General features: G+C 38.6%; 1 long non-coding RNA gene across 1 annotated transcript; it reads left to right on the plus strand.

Annotated features, from left to right (window-relative positions):
* The first annotated feature begins 13976 nt into the window (after window positions 1–13976).
* On the plus strand, window positions 13977–15850 carry LOC132621273 (uncharacterized). The gene is made up of 2 exons (XR_009575476.1): window positions 13977–14390; window positions 15600–15850. It is a non-coding gene; the product is annotated as an uncharacterized LOC132621273 (long non-coding RNA).
* Window positions 15851–16188: the final 338 nt, after the last annotated feature.

Raw genomic sequence — 16188 nt, forward strand, 5'->3', positions numbered from 1 at the left:
CAGGTTATGAATGAATGATGCAATTTAATTAAGTTTATTTTTTTTGTATGAATGCTGCCATTTTGACTAACTTTTGATTAATTATTAATGAACAAGTTTAAGTATTCGTAAATAATTTCAAGCTAATGTCACCGAGCCTTCAAACAAAAATGGCGTTCGAGCACTTTTCAGCCACTAAAACGGTCATCCGAACTTTAGCGTATCCTTGATATATTGATCCTACCTTATTAATCGCACAAAAATAAGTAGGGTTCGATATAAAATATTGAAGTTTCGGGGTCCCGAAGCATGATTAATCTATGGTCAAAATACATTAAAAAGTGTAATGAAAGAAAGGTTAACCAAAAGGGCCGAAAAAAAAAGGAGGCACTATAGCGCAGTAATTTACTGCGCTATAGCACTTAATGGAGTCGTCCTCGTTAAGTGCTTTAGCGCAGTAAATTACTGTGCTAAAGGCATTTTGGTAACATTTTTTTTTATTGGGGTATTTTGGTTCAAAATATTTTTTTTGGGGGCATTTTGGTTCCGGACTCGATAACCTACCTGGATGGCCGAACAACAAACACCAACAATCACTCTTTAGCCTTGCCCTTCTGCTGAGCCTCAAGATCGAGAAAGTCTAGGCATATTCGAAATCTAGATTAGAAATCATAAAGATCGATACTAATATTGCTATCATTCAAATTATGTCAAAACCAACCCTAGAAGTTGGGGAAACGGGCCCCACAAAGACAAACGGGATACTCGGGGGTAAAATATCAAATTAAACATTAGGTGATCAAAACCCATCAACTAATTGTTGAATTAACTCAAAGATTTACCCAACTTCGAATTTCAAGCAAAACCCCCAATTTTGGGTATAAACTGTAACTCTTAGATTCAAGGATTCAACACTAATAATGGAAGATATATGATTAATAACTTTAGATACATTATAATTTAGCATAAACCCAACCAAGAAATCTTGATTTAGAATCCTAGATGAAATATCCATTAAATCCACTTTTATCTTCTTCACTTAAGGAATTAACTTAAGGGATTCTAAGATGATTAGGAATAATGAATTAGCAAGGAGATTAGAAGGACTTACCACCAACAATCTTCTCTAAGAATCCTCTAGAATAGTTCTCAAGAGCTCAAATTTCAGAATAGTGATAAATGATAGACTAAAGGCTTTTTAGTACACACTTAATGAAACAACAGGCCCGATGCCGCTACGGCGGCATCAGGGCTGCCCCGGCTCCACCGCCCCAGCGTCCTCTCTGACCGTCAGGACGATCTGGGTAAAACTAGCTTGGCTGCCCCAGCGGTTGTCCCACCACTACGGTGGTGCTGCTAGGACAGCACTGGTGCCGCTTTGGCGAACACCGGGTACCAGAAACCCAAATAATTTTCTATGTCTCAACCGAAATCCCGACCCACTCCCGAGGCTATCTGCTCATAACCACATGTCACGACCCAGCCCCGTGGGCCGCGACTGGTTCCCTATTTGGACACCCAAACTGACTTACGTACCAGATCGACATATCAAAGATTTATTCAGACTTAACATACGTTATTCCAAACAGATACTAAGAACAAATGTAATCTTAAGCGGTTGCCCGTACAGAAATATCATATCAAATCTGGTAGGTTGGCGGAATACACATCGCCCATGTATACAAACATATGGGCCGTTTTGGCCATAACAGCAACCAGGACCGCTTAAGGCACAGATCATAAACAGAAACGAACAAGCATGAACCATGACCCACATATATGACTACAGGCCTCTACAAACCATAACAGAAACATATGACGGGACAGGGACCCGCCGTACCGCAGATAGTCATACATATATACAGAGACACATACAATGAAAGGTCTTTACCAAAAGTATGGGCTCCGAGTCAAAGGAGCACTCCAAAGTAGCAGAATGTATCCTACACTGGCGGGTCACCAAAACGAACGTCTGTACCTGCGGGCATGAAGCGCAGCCCCTGAAGAAAGGGGGTCAGTACGAAATATGTACTGAGTATGTAAAGCATGAAGTACAGTAATTCAAACCAGAACTGAAATAGGGAGTATGGAAGGCGGTTACAGAATCAGTATATCAAACCTGTTTCAAAAACATAAATAATGCAAATAAAATCATGCATAAGGCATCAGGAACGTGGTCGCCACTCCGACACTGGGGCCACAGCACATCATACTCCAGAAGGTTTCAAATCTCCGTACAATCCCCGAACATATCATATCATCATATCATATCAAAACATCAGAACATATCATATGTCATATCACATCATAACGCCGTATATATAAGCGGTACCCGGCCTTATGGAGAGGTCTCGCGAACCGCAACACATCATACTGCCGAATATACATAGTGCGCACGATCACAAAACCGGCCCGGGATCCGGCGAACGATATCATAGTAGTAGGCACGAGCGGAGTAGTGTGGAAACCATATGCATATAAATAAATAAATTTCAAAACTCGATGAACAAATATATTTTTACGGCATCCGAAGGCTCAGAAATCAGTTTCGGGTCAATCGGAGTTAGTATACGAAAGTTACAAACTTTTGAAGTACAGAACTTTCTAAAAACATTTCAGAAGCTCTTTTCGGAAATTCAAGTGGCATTCATATTAGGGGAACTTTCAACAATTATTATGGAGCAAATCAAATGGAGCCTTTTAGATCATGTGTACGTATCAAAATATATGTATCCAAAACTTTAGCCATATCAAATATTTTTCGGACACCATTGTGGGTCACATATTCATACTAGGAAACTTGCGGATAACATTATGGATCAAATCAAATGGGGACTTTAAGACCATATTTTCATATCGAAATATTCATCAAAGGCTTTAGTCTTCTCGTTTTTCTTTCGAACAACATTCGGAACATAACAAATAGAATCTTTGAACATCATAGAATATGTATCCAGCCATGTGGAATAGCTTATGGAGGTCAAAGATGTTAGCCAACCTAGTGGCTCTAAGAATAGGATTTTCTTTATAAGCATACATATACATTTTGTTTCTTCCAAAAAGGATCATGCCAAAAAGAAGGAACGGTAGGCTTTACATACCTCAATCGCTCGCTAGACAAATCCCAACTCAAGTCTCGGGTTCTCCAAGATCTACAATAGCGTTATTAATTACCAAACATTAGCTACAAGTACTTAGAAATCCAAATTCTAACTAGTACTTGTCTACAGAAATTTCGGCAGCATCTCTCCTGTAAATTCAACATCCCCGAGAATTAAACTCGGCCAAATTCATCAACAACCATACCAACAATACCAATAACCATACCAATAATACCAATAATCAATTCAAAACACATTCTAACATTAGTAACCTTCCTTTCGACATAATTCATCAACATTCAATTCAACTACGAATTTTCAAGCCGATATCGACACTTACATATTCACTACCAATTCAAGACCATTCAAGTGCAATTCAAAAGCATTTCATACCATTCTACAAAATATACAAAAATCCCACCAAAAACTATAATTTACCCGAAACCTCCAACCTTCGACACAACATTCACAACACATTTTCATCTTCAAATTTCATCAACAACAACAACAATTTGCATCTTGCAACTTCATTCCCATAATTACGTAAACTATAATAAAATCACACTTTCCGACAACAACTTAACAACAAATTTTTCATGCTAACTAGAACCATAAATCTTCCATTTACATCACAAGGCCACAACAACATAATTAACATACTAAACAAATTCAATTCATCTTCCTTCACAAAAGACACCACACGGCCACAACATACCCACACACACACACGGCTCACACACCACACACAACATCTCCATATTTTTCATTAAATTCTACTCACTATAACAATATAAATTTTCCATAAGAAGAGGGTAGAATTCTTACCTTTTTCCAATTTCTCCACTTGATAAAAAAAGTATTTTCTTGCCTCAAAATTTATATCCCGTTGAAGAGGGTCTTCCAACTTAGTAGTAATTCAAAAAGATATAATTTTTTGCATCAAAGATTTGGGCTTCAAGATTTTTTTTCTCTTTGAGTTGGCCGAATGACCCTCTATTTGGTGCTCTCAATATCTCTCTCTCTCTCTCTTGAAAGTTCTAGAGTGAAACAAATGGAGGCCCTTATGTATATTTATTGGTCTTGCATTTTAAATTTTCCACATGGGCTTGGGCCATGGTTAGTTGGCCGGCCACCCCTCAAAAGTATTGGGCCTCTCTTTCATTTTTTTTTTCTAGCCCAATTCATTTATGGGGCTTATTTTGTAATTCCCGAACTAATTTTCAAAATTCTCCGTTTTGCCCTTGACCTTCCTCCATATTTCCACATCAACATTTCATGAGCAACACCCATATTTTTAAATAAGGGTCAAATTATGGCCTTATTTCTTACAAGTCAAAATTATTTCGAATTTTTCCGAACATGCAAAAATGCGGGATATAACACCACATATCCAGACCCACATAAAAACACGCTATGAATGCACTCGTGGCCTCAAAATTTCCAACGGAGGTCTCGTTGATCGAGTCAACCCCCGATACCTCATTTCCAACTTTCCAACGCAAGTCCCAAAATGAATCCGAGTGCATTGGAAACCGAACCAGATAAACACATTGGTTCTAAATGGCCATCCCGACCTCTTGGAATTGACGAATTTTCAAAAAAAGTCCGTTTACCCAAAAGTCAATTTTGAGTCAACTCTTTTTCGCTTTAAGCCCAAATTTCACAAAAAGTCGCCAGAATCGAATCTAGACACCTCGGGAATATGTCAACAATCGCCTCGAGTCAAAAGTGAGCTAACCAAGCTCGGGAAAGGGTCAAAAGGGCCGAAAATGCAATAACGACCAAACAGGTTATTACATCAGATACCAATTAAACAATCCTCGACCTCGAGCGACAAAGAAGACATGACAGAAAATACTCGAATCGGCAATAACTGAAGATATCGGCCACGCTTGTCGGAATTCTCCTTACAAGAAAGTTTTTCATCGAACAAAACTGAATCCCAATGAATGATACAGAAACCACCAGAACGGTACTTCTCCAACACAAAAACATGGAAAACCGGATGAACATTCGACAGATCTGGTGAAAAACTAACTCATAGAATAAGGATCCAACAACAAGTAGTCTCAAACAGGCCCAAGTACCTCGTCTCACTTACCAGTCACAACTCTCTAAAATTAGCTCAAGCTCCAATTATCATATCTCCATATTCAGATTTCCCTCGCAACTGATCCTCGAATAAACAAATCGCCTACTCGAATTCTCCAATTTGATAAAACCGCAACTCTGAATGCAATCAAAAGGCCCCACAACTACTTTCCCAACCAATGCAATCCTCTAAAACATGGTCACAACCATAACCCATTCTGAACCGATGAAATACTCTAATTCTGCTAACCTTTCCTTCCCAATTACTAGAGTCGTTTCTCGTACCGCGATTCCTTAGAAACATAAGAACAGACATACCAAAATTCTGAACTCATAACTTACTTTTCTCATAGAGAATCCTTGCTTCATCTGTGATCTCTATGCAATTCCATCAAAAATTGATCTTACCGGCAGCCAACTTAGTCAGTTCCGAATCTTCTTAAACCATCAAATCACAATGTAGGAACCATACTACTAATTATCTCATCGAGCAAACAACTAAACAATATAAAGACCTCTTGCACAACAGTTCCTCTTCAAATCTGTACTAAGCTCATTGCAATCCATTATTCTATCCAAGTAACTGTTCTTAGAAAATATCATCAAATCCACTAGGAAACCCTAACAAGGCTTGGTAAACCTGTCATACCTCGAATCTGAGCCGAAACGCATCGAATATTTAAATATCTTCCTGGAAATAGAACCATAGACAATTAAGCTTAACTCGAACCGTGCTAACCCTAAATGAATGCACAACTCTCGAATATCACCAATAGTAATTAGAGCCGACCCGAATTTCAAAACCAATCATGTCCATAACACGCATAACAAATCCTATCTATCACTTTCGAATCCATAAGTTGAGTCCTATCCAAGTTATCAACTTGGTACCGAAGAACTATACCTTACGATTTCAATCTTCGTATTTCTCCACCTTTACCCGATACGCAATTCCGATACAACCTCGAACCTTTCAACGCGAACCCTGAAGCCTCATATAGTAATTATATAACCATCGAACCTCTCATAGTATCACTTCGATATGCTCGTAAATTCTCCAAAAGTATATAGTCTTACACTGCAACTCTAAATCTCACGCAATCACCCCCAAGTCTTTAATAACAAAAAGCGCTTACCCAAACTGTCCAGTCAATACTACTTGCAACATAAATATCACCACGAATGGGGTCTCACCTCGAAAATATAACTCTAGTCCTCACATGATAGGGATTCCACAATCTTCTCTCTTAAGGCATGCTAACTCATCCACTGTAGAACGTTACGAAACTTATCCGATGTACCACCAAGCCACTTCTTATAAACCTCAACATGTCAGTTCACCGAATTTATGCTTCTCACTAGTCACGGATCACGAATGGAACTCTGTCATATTACATAGTCCATCCCTGTAGATTTCCTTCTTAAGCTCCCGTAACAAACCCATCTCAACTGGGAAATGCAAGAAGAAGACACCACAATCCAGATTGACCCAAGAAATCCCCAAGATGTACCTTTTTCTTATTGATTCACAATCATCTATACCTTTTCTCGACTCGTCAATTCCCAATTTTCTAATCACTTCACGATCATCGATACCGTAATGAATCCTCGAATCCACTCCATCGAATACCACATAATCATAAATCTTACAAACTAGCTGAATTAACCTTGGAGCTAGGATCGTACCACACACTCTGTACATTAGCATTTCGTAGGATCATACCACACACTCTGTACATTAGCGTTTCCTTAACACTTACCACTATGAAATGAACGCTCTCTAAATCCTGCATATCAGACAACAGTATCACTAATATCCTTATGTATCCCACTGAATCATCCTTGCCCAAATTGCCTTACTCAATTTTCAAATTGTATACTGAACTTAACTCAGTTAACCCATCATCGTCTATTCTATCATTTCAAATACCGATGTTTAATAATCCCTTACTCAAACCCTTAACATTATTAGCCCTCAAAGAATCTCCTCTTACCTCAATTATCGAATGTGAATACCTCTAAACACTTGTACAACTATCCCTTTTTTATTCAATCACCCAAGCTAAGTAATAACACACTAGTAGAGGGATCTAGCCAATAACACAATGAATATAAGGTTCCCATCCTCAGTCCACCATTAATCTCTATTAGTCTATGACATAATCGAACATACAACCTATCCAGAAACTCTTAAGCCCACTCTACACTGTACATTGCAACCAACCCCCATATCACTAACTCTTGCTTCAATGATTTTCTTTCTGCCCTTAACCGCGTAGACACCCATCAACCTCATCGGTCACACTCCTTACAGTACATCATGATATAATGCTCCCACAGTCTAATCACAACTCACATACTCTTGTTACCTCACCTCAAGTCTTACGAACCTCAATCTCTTGAACCCGATAGTAAGATGCCTCATTGTGACCCTTCAGTCCTCGTACTTCAATTCAAATCACTTTTTATCACTCTCTACTACAAACACTCAATCCACTCGATCCTCTAAACTAATCATCCCTCTAAGCCGAACGAACCACAACAATAGCAATGCTTCTCTTCAATTCTATGTGAAATAACCAGTAGCTTCTCAAGTCATTATCTCATCGCATACGCCCCTATTTGAAATCCTTTCCATCAATCAATTACTAACTCCTCAAAAGTTTAACACCCAGTCAAATTTACCGATTAATGATGTTCCCATAACATTCACTTAAAAATTGAGTAGTCCTTAAACATCAACTAACTTATATCAAGAATAACCTTAGCACCAGTAGCAACCTTATCCTGATAACCATGCTAGATACCAATTTTTCCCTTCCCAAATTCTTGAAAAGTACTCATGCCCAAGATATTCTATGAAGTCTCACTTCGCTATGCGCTCTCCACCAAAGTCTTCCTTCATGTCCTTATTGTCAACTTCTTTTCCTTCATTACACGCGATCACAATACGCTTGCCCACATTCGATGGTCATCACCGAACTTACATTTTTTCTCACATATCAAAGTCTAATACTCCACCGTTGCTAAAACGTTGACCCACCATTGGTTCACTAGTATCACGCGCACCATCATAAAGTATTGAGGAAGCTAAAGTCAAAACGATCATATCATCGAGCAACCCACTATCGTTGAGTCATAAATGCACTTATCACTTCCGAGCAACTCGACACTGAAACACAGAGACTATGTAACCCTCTGAACAATCTTTCCTATTTCTTACGAACCCTCACAATAAGCGAGTCTAATCGCGACTCCACACAACAACCGAGTCTAATCGCGACTCCACACAATCGAAACCTCAGGCCATAACTAAAGACTGAACTTGATCACTTTCTCGAATCAGAATAACATATCTCACACCAAACCACTACATCATAGATCAACCATTCGTATAACAATTTAAGGACGAGTGTCCACCCTCCAAGGGTGATTAAGATAAGAAAGTTCAGATACTAATTGGAATCTACTAGATACCAATTTGAATAAAGTCGCACGATAGAATGAAAGAATTTGAAGTTTCCTAAATATCTTATAGCCTCTCGCAGATAAGTACGGCCGCAGATAAATACAGAGCTCATCGTACTGATCCACAAGACTCTACTAGACACACTCTGTATTATAGACCGGGTAACCTAGGGCTCTGATACCAACTTGTCATGACCCAATTTCACTAAGTCGTGCGGGCACCTACCTTTCCCACGACGGTAGGTGAACCCTTAACTCAAAATTCACAAATAATAATAGGAAAAAGTGGAAGAAGTAAAATAGCGAAGTAAATGAAATCCTCCCCAGTATCTGGTCCGGTCATACAAGAGCATCTAACTAAATATATAAGTCTGGAATATCAATAATACATCGAGTCCGAATATGTCTTGGAATAGGAAATAAGCATAAACAAAAAGAATCTTCAAGGCAGCGGACGTCTCGTGCTCACCCTGTAGACTCTAAGCAATTCTTGAAGCAACTTTTAGCCACGAGAAATAGAAGTAGATCCAACCTGGAAATCTGCATTCATAAAAGAATGCAGCGAGTGCAGGTCAGGACAAAACCATAGTACTGGTAGGTATCATCGGCCGACTAAGTATATCTAACATAATTCAGACTATAAAGCAAGATAGGTAGATAAATTAACAAGTATAAGTCAAACATAATCGGAACCAAGTACACGTCATCGCCTAAGTAGAGCATATAAACCTAAATTACCAGTCTCAATATGTGCAATCCCAAACCAACATCACAAGTAAAATACCAAATCATCTCAATATAAGCCATGATACAACGCAATGCAATAATGTATGAATGCAAATGCAATTCAATACAATGTTGTGTGTACTCTGGACGGAATACCTCCACGTCTCGGTACCACAACCCAAAGTGACTCGCTAAGTCTAAGTGCCCCTCGTCCCGGATCTTTGCACAATAGACAGACGAGACTCCAAATCTTTGCCCACGGAGGGTTCTCATCAGCACCACCCTGGGGGACCCGCGGAGTCCATGCACTCACTCAATCCATGATTCCGGGACTAACATCGGATATCAGACTCTTACATCACTCTCATATTAAACTAAGCCCAGCTCATCACATTGTTTCATCAAGTACCAATAGTGTATCAACAGTATATCATGAAGGATGAGAATGTGTGCAATGTATGTGTTAACGTCAATAACCCGATCAATATCACAAGTACCAACATGGGTACGCCAACAATATCATGATAGACTACAGAAGTCATACGAAACTCTATCCTCGAATCAACATCAATAAGTAAGGTATTACCATATCACAATCAAGATGTAACAACAGTTCCCAATATCTATTATCATCACGTGCCATCAAGCCAACAACAATGGAGAAATCAAGTCACAACACAACGGGGTGGCTAACCCCCAACACCCAACTAGGCCCAACCTAAGGCAATCTCAAACCCAACTTCATACCCGAAGGTTTACATGCTTTCTCCGACAATATAATCTAAATATATGTTTCGCTACATGAAGTCTCACCAAGAATAAGCCATAACCTACCTAGATGGCCAAATCGCAAACACCAACAATCAATCTTCAGCTTCGCCCTTCCGCTGAGCCTCAAGATCAAGAAAGTCTAAGCATATTCGAAATCTAGAATAGAAATCATGAAGATCGATACTAATATTGCTATCTTTCAAATTAGGTCAAAACCAATCCTAGAATTTGGGAAAACAGGCCCCACAAGTACAAACGGGAAACTCGGGGGTAAATTATCAAATTAAATACTAGGTGATCAAAACCCATCAACTAATTGTTGAATTAACTCAAAGATTTACTCAATTTCGAATTTCAAGCTAGACCCCCAATTTTGGGTATAAACCCTAACTGTTAGATTTAAGGATTCAACACTAATAATGGAAGATATCTGATTAACAACTTTAGATATATCATAATCTAGCATAAACCCAACCAAAAAATCTTGATTTAGAACCCTAGATGAAATATCCATTAAACCCACTTTTATCTTTTTCACTTAAGGAATTAACAAGGGTAAGAAATTCTAAGATGGTTAGGTATAATGAATTAGCAAGGAGATTAGACGGACTTACCACCAAGAATCCTCTAGAATAGTTACCAAGAGCTCAAATTTTGAAATGGTGATAAATTAAAGACTAAGGTTTTTTTAATACACACTTAATGAAACAACAGGCCCGATACCGCTACGGCAGCATCGGGGCCTCACGGCGCCACCGCCCCGCCATCTTCTCAGACCGTCGGGACGGTCTGGGCAAAACAAGCTTGGCCACCCCAGCCTTTGTCCCACCGCTACGGCGGTGCTGCTGCGACGACACTGGTGCTGCTTTGGCGGACGTCCGGTACAAGAATCCCAAATAATTTTCTAAGTCTCAACCAAAATCCTGACCCACTCCCGAGGCCATCTGCTCACAAACCACATACGCAGACCCACATAAAAACACGCTATGAACGCAATCGTGACCTCAAAATTTCCAGCAAAGGTCTCGTTAACTGAGTCAACCCCCGATACCTCATTTTGAACTTCCCAACCCATGTCCCAAAATGCATTCGAGTGCATTGGGAACCAAATTAGATACACACACAAGTTCTAAATGGCCATTCGGACCTCTTGGAATAGATAGATTTCTGAAAAAGGTCCGTTTACCCAAAAGTTAACTTTGAGTCAACTTGTTTTCGCTTTAAGCCCAAATTTGACGAAAAGTCACCCGAATCGAATCTAGAAACCTCGCGAAACATGTCAACGGTCCCCTCGGGTCAAAAGTGAGCTAATCAAGCTTCGGAAAGGGTCAAAAAGGCCGGAAATGCAATAACGACCAAACGGGTCGTTACATAAACATAAATGTCTGAAAAGAAATGGACATCTGAAATGAGAAAGATCTTCAGGCGGCCTGACATGGATAGGAGCTCACCCTCAAATCTATCGAAAACAGGCCTCACACTAAATATGAGGTTTGGAGACATCTCTAGATCACAATCTGCACTTAAAAGAATGCAGCAAGGTAGTATCAGTACAAGCACTATGTACCGGTAGATATCATAGGCCGACTAAGATTAGTATCATGCATAACGTCACAAAATCAATAGAAAAGACAGATAGGCAAAACAACTCATTACCATATGAAATTATTAACAAGAATCATCCAACACCAAAGTAAGATAAGCCCACGCAAACAGTAATCAATACAAGTAACTCAACCTGTGTTATTACCAACCCAATGATGACTCACGAAATATCTCAACTTTATCACATATTTGTACATACATACTAAGCAGTAATGTTTGTCTAAATAACCATGACCTGCAAGGGACCCATAGTGTCCATGTAGCACTTGCTCTGAAACTGACCTAGAATTATGAGCCTATAACTAGGCCACATCCTTACCCCCTGTCAAATGTGCCTTTTCATATTTATATTATCTTTCTCATCACAATGTATTTCCATTCCACAATTAATTAACGAATGTGAACAATCAGTAAGTCAATATCAAGGAACACAAGTCACCAAGTCACAAGTCATATCAAGACTCAAGAATCAATATCATGAATAACGGATTACTCCAAGTCAATAAGAAGAGTATTCATTAACTCTTTCTTTATCATATCATAATAATTCATTATGCAATAAATCAATCAATGTCAAAGTTAGGAATTTCCAACCACACTTTATCTCTGAAGCCCTAATCATGCTTCTCCTATCAATTTCATAACATATACAATCGACTAATTAAAGTCTAACTCAAATAGACTGTAACCTACCTCAAAGTAGAACTGGGACGATGCAATCACTCCGCGATCGCTTTCCCCTTTCGCAAAGCTTCCGAACGTTCAAAGTCTAGAAATATAGCGCTATATGAGTATTCGAATCATCTACTCAAACAATACAAAAATTAGGGAAAAGAACCCAACTACTTCTACCTCTTTTCAAATGGGTGAACTATCACTACGCGTGAATTCATGCTAATATTGATCCCAATAATCATATTCTATCCATTCATGGGTTTTCTAATCGTTCCAACCCTTTTACAAGAAGCTTTTATGCTAAAGTTACCACTTTTATGAAACCCTAAGTCTCAATACATCATTCTCATCATTTAACAATCGAATTATCATCCTAGGAAGTGTTAATCTATACTCCTAGATGATTACACAACAATAAAATTGATAAACCATTCATTTACTCAAGGGTTTGCAGTTTCTAGGGTTCTATCCTTTCATTCAAGATTTGAGACCCTTTAACTAATCATGGAACCTAACAATATGATGGAATAAACAAAGTGAAGGGATGAGACTTACCTTTAAAGAGTACTTTAGCCCTATCCTTAGAATTTTTCCACAGGAGTTCTTGGAGAATGGTTTGGAGTTGTGTGGGGAATGGGTCGGGAATAAAAAAAAATAATACGAATTCTGCCTCCCGTTGATCGCGGCAGCGGTCAATGTATCGCTGCAGCAGTCAATGTCTCGCTATAGCGGGAAACCTCCTGCTATGGCGGACCTCATTAATCCCCGGCTCCCCACGGTGGCGAGCCTAACACTGCTACGACGGACCCACTACAGCGGTCTCTCACCCACAGCAACGGCCAATTTTGACCAATAGCTCGATTTTTCCACCAGTTTTTCACCCAAAAATCCCAACACCAATCCAAGGCCTTATGGACGCAAACAAAAAATGCACATATACCTAAAAACACACTACGGACTCACCCGCAGCCTCAGAATTCCCAGTGGAGGTTAGTTTTCTAAGTCACCTCTCATAAAAACCTTGCGGGTCATTACATCAGATACCAATTAAACACCCGTTCGTCCTCGTGCCAACGAGGAAGAGAAACAAGGTAAAAAGTACCTGACTCAGTGAAAAGCTAGGATAATTCTGTCATATTTTAGATTCGGTCTCCCAAGTAGCTTCTTCAAAGGGACGGTTTTTCCACCGAACCGTCACTGACACTATTTCTTTCGACCTTAACTTGCGAACCTCTCTATCTAGAATAGAAATAGGCTCTTCCTCAGAGGACAAATTCTCATCCAACAAGACAGAATCTCAACGAAGGAAAAACGAACCATCACCATGATATCTCTACAACATAGAGACATGGAATACTGAATGAACACCTGAAAAACCTGGGGGCAAAGCCAACTCATAGGCTACATCCCCCACATGATTGAGAATCTGAAACGGACGAATGAATCTGGGACTAAGCTTACTTTTCTTCCCAAACCTTATCACACCCTTCATGGGTTAGACCTTCAAAAAGACTTGTTCTCCAACCATGAACTCACACTACAGGACAAAGGTTTATCTAAGATCAACATTTAACAACAGGTTAAAAATCTGGTCCCTAAAGGTATACTTACAGTGACATGATTTTCGTCTGGTCTCTAAGTCTCATTGTTATTTTCAAAATTCGCGAAGGGTCTAAATCCGGTCGTCGAAAAGATAAAAATCCCATCCTAATAAGCTAATCTCACTGGGAGAGAGAGGCCCCATCACACTAATATAATGGATTAAACTCATGTTAATTATACCCAGGCCCCTCTCATCTCTCTCTCTCGTATTTCCCCAAAAATGAAACCCTATCCTACGTATATGTTTTTTAATTTGAAGGCATGTAAAATTCCTAACAATCAACTCTTTCAAATTTATATCCGAAAGGCTGAAGACTCACGACGATGGTGAAGAAACAAATCGGCGATGTCAAGAGTTATCAATCTGTACAGGTTTGTTTCTTTTTTTTATTTTTTATTTTTTTGGTTGCCAACCAGATATTTCCTATTTAATGAATATTGATTGTAGAGAATGATAATTATTTGTACCGATTCTACTGAATATTGATTGTACAGTGCGTGAGGGCTTAAAGTGGGAGTATTGGGTTTGATGTGAGGATGGCGGCTACGGTTAGGTTTAAAGCTAGTGCTTGGAGAGTGAGGAGGATGAGGGAATGAAAAAAATCTTCCTTGAGTCGTATTTTTCATGAGAGGAAAGCATGTAGGCAACTGATGTGAGTGAGCATCCTCCAAACTGAAAAAAATACTTGAAGTTGATTAAATTGTTGCAATAGTAAAAACAAGTTTGTATTTTATCAATCCAGCATTAAAAAGGACAACACACACGAAAAAAAAAGATCTTTGAGCCAAATATGGTGTGTTGTGTTAGGCAACGAAAGTGCTTTCTGAGAACCTATAGATGAGTAATCTTGAGGCGTTACTTGCTGAAGTTAGCTCACTATGTTCTTAGCTTTGTTGTAGTTTATAGGTTAATTTGATTTCCATGATTCATCCTTGAAAAAGGTTATAGCCCAGTATAACTTTCACACAATTAGCCTAACCCCTGTGTCCAATTTGATAAGTTATCTATTATGATCATGGGATGGATGGTGAATGGAACTTTCATGACATCTTTCTTCATAGTCAAGCTCTGGAGGGCATATCATTATGTATGGTATGTGAAAAAGATTTCCAACTGTAATTCTCAGCATCTACTTTGATCTTTTAGCTATAGACACCTATTATTTTATTTGTACAAAGACATATGGAGAATGGTTAATTTTAGTAGCTATTGTATTGAGTATGTCCTGGCTTATATTTTATGCATCGAGTATGAACTGATTGTAGAGATCTAAACTATATTTAGTTACTTCCAGATTGTGTCTCACTGGAAGAAGGAAGTTCATTGCAGATTGGTTAAATGAGTTTACATTATTGAAACTTGTAAAAGTATTGTTACTTGGGCAGTGTATTTCATAAGGGTAAGTGATTTTACATTAATCTGTATTTGAAAAATGTAATTGGACTATATATGAAATTGATATGCTTTGAAGGAGAGGAAACTATGCAATATTCAGATGTTCCTCTCATTGTTGTTATCTTTCAGATACTTAATCCGATCTTTATAATTTTTAAAGAGAATCTACTTTTTATTTCTTACAGGGTTTGAAGAGTTTAGCTTACAAGTCAAGATGCAAGTTTTGAAGGCGTCATAGCTCAAGAAATCATTATCATTTTCTAGGATTGTTAGGGGAAAAATTATATTTTTGCTCGGAGGCTGCTTGTAAATAGTACCACAACATACGCGTTATGGTTATACAGTTACTAGCAGGATGTACATTTTTTGTGATTAGTTATCAAGTTTATACATGTGTATGCTTATTTGTACATAATAAAAGTGATTTTTCTATTGATCTCTTTTTTATGTGCATGTGTTTTCTTTAGTAAGAACTGTATAATTCAAAAGTACATATGATAGCTAAGACTCTTTAAGGATCAGATTTTAATTTTAAAAGATCTTTTAGACCAGTAGAACTGGTCACTAATGTTACATCTCGAAAAAATTTAGCGTCATGTGCGTTGTGAGCAAACTAACGTAAGCTTGAAAAGGTCATGGAACCCTTATAAGGTCAAGGGATACTCTTAACAAGTGTTAAGCAACTGTCTAAAGGTTGCGGGATCAAACAAATCGAAGAAAATAAGTTTGTCAAAAATTTGTCGAAAATTTGGGTCAACTTTAGAGAGGTATATC

This window comes from Lycium barbarum, chromosome 2 (genome assembly GCF_019175385.1).
Source record: "Lycium barbarum isolate Lr01 chromosome 2, ASM1917538v2, whole genome shotgun sequence".
NCBI classification, from domain to species: Eukaryota; Viridiplantae; Streptophyta; class Magnoliopsida; order Solanales; family Solanaceae; genus Lycium; species Lycium barbarum.